The sequence below is a fragment of the Charadrius vociferus genome, unplaced genomic scaffold (genome assembly GCF_000708025.1).
Source record: "Charadrius vociferus isolate BGI_N301 unplaced genomic scaffold, ASM70802v2 scaffold260, whole genome shotgun sequence".
NCBI lineage: Eukaryota > Metazoa > Chordata > Aves > Charadriiformes > Charadriidae > Charadrius > Charadrius vociferus.
Window position 1 is genome coordinate 1006183 of NW_009646410.1, and position 1817 is coordinate 1007999.

The window sequence follows — 1817 nt, forward strand, 5'->3', positions numbered from 1 at the left end:
GGGCAGCACCTTCCACTACGGGGCTCAGCATGGGGCCAGAGCACAGGTTTGCTTTGTAATTGGGGAGTTGTGGCTGCAATAACCTTTTCCAACCTCAGCAGGGCTGTGGAGCTCTTTCTGCAGAAGCATGCGAGGAATTGCCCCTGCTGTGAGAACTCCCAGAGCCCCTCGGCACTCAGGCTGGGGTCTAAGGGGAAGCTACGGGGTCTCCTGGAGCTGGAAAAGCCAGACATCTCCTGGGCTCCCTCCCCAACAGCATGGAGAGAGGGAGGGATTTGAGGCCTCGTAGCTGGGGACTTTGGGCTGAGGGGATATTCGGTTGGGGTGAAGATATGGCTACAGTCAGGTATGTGGTGTTGGTCTGGATTCATCCCGCTGAGCACTGATGGTGCCACTGGGGATAAGTGTGCCTCAAGCACAGCCACCACCTGATCTTTGTCCCCAGCTGCTGAACATCCCTGTCTCCCCATGACACCCAGGCTTCTGGTTCTCTCTGGCACAGCCCTGAAATCAGTGGTGAGGGTGGGATCATGCCCAGCACTGCCGATGGGGATGCTGAAGCTGCAGGAAACTGTGTTTTAGGAAGACTTGACTCCAAGCCCAGCGCTGGAGCAGGCTCTGTGCTGCTCCATGTGCCAGGCTGGGGGCACCAAGCATCCCCGCACAGCCCTCAGCGCCAGGGCATCTCCCATGTGCAGGGGGACACGTGGGTCCCGGAGGTGATGCTGGTTGGGAAGGGGGTGGGAAAGCCTGTGTAGCTGGGACAATACTGACACTGGCTCCTCAGTAGTGCTGCTAGCTGAGACCACGCAGTCAGCTGGAGTAGATGCTGGCAGTGCAGCACTGGTGTGCTGGATGACCTGTACATCTTGCCCTAGATGCTGCGGTGGGAGGAAGGTGGGCGGTGAAGGCACTGGGGGGCTGTGGGACCCCCGGCTAGCGTGTGGCCAGGCCAGCGTCTATCTGTGCATGTGCCACGGTGCTGCCTCCCCCGTGGCACCATCTGCCCTGTGGCATTGGGGGTCCCCGCTCGCGGCAGAGCCCTGCAATGCCAGCCTGGGCCCTGGGGTGGCTCTGAGGGACGGTGCTGATCCCGGCTCCCAGCCTCCTGCTTTTTTGGACAGACAGGGACAACCTTCTCACTGCTCCTACTCCCTAATCTTTGTCTAAGCTTTAACCTTTTAGGACACATTTCAACAACAACTATGTTTTCCTGTTGCAGGAAACCGAGCTCCAACTTGTCAGTCCTCTCCAAAGCCAGCAAAGCCACCCAGCCCTGAAGGTCCCAGTAGGACCAGGAGCAGCGGTCACTGGAGGAGACACCCAGGTGAAGGTTGGACCACCTGACACACCGTGGACTACACCAGGAGCAGCAAGCACGGGGCTGGGATCCAGCCCAGAAACCACCTAAGATCAGTCTGTAAGTCCTAGTCCAGCATTTAAGCCCTGGTGAGGAGTGGATTTCCTTGGGGTCCTGGCTCCGGTGGGGCTGCAGCCGGCCGATGACCGGCAGCGGGCTGAGCAGGATGCCGCTCTTGCCCAAGGACGGGCTCTGCCCTCGCGGGAGGTGCCGGGGACGGATCCGGCAGCTACAACATCCCTTTGTTCCCCACCCATTATCTCACCACTGGGAAGCGGCGGAGCTTGGCTGGCGCGGCTATGTCAGAGCAAAACCCGGCGCTGGCGGCGGGAGACCCTTACCCACACTCCCCCCACCCGCAGTGCTGCCCCCGAAGTCTCCGGCTGTGGTTTGGAAATGCACCCGTGGATGGGATGGGTGACCTCCACCCTTCCCTGTGCCCCGTTTGTAGTGCCAC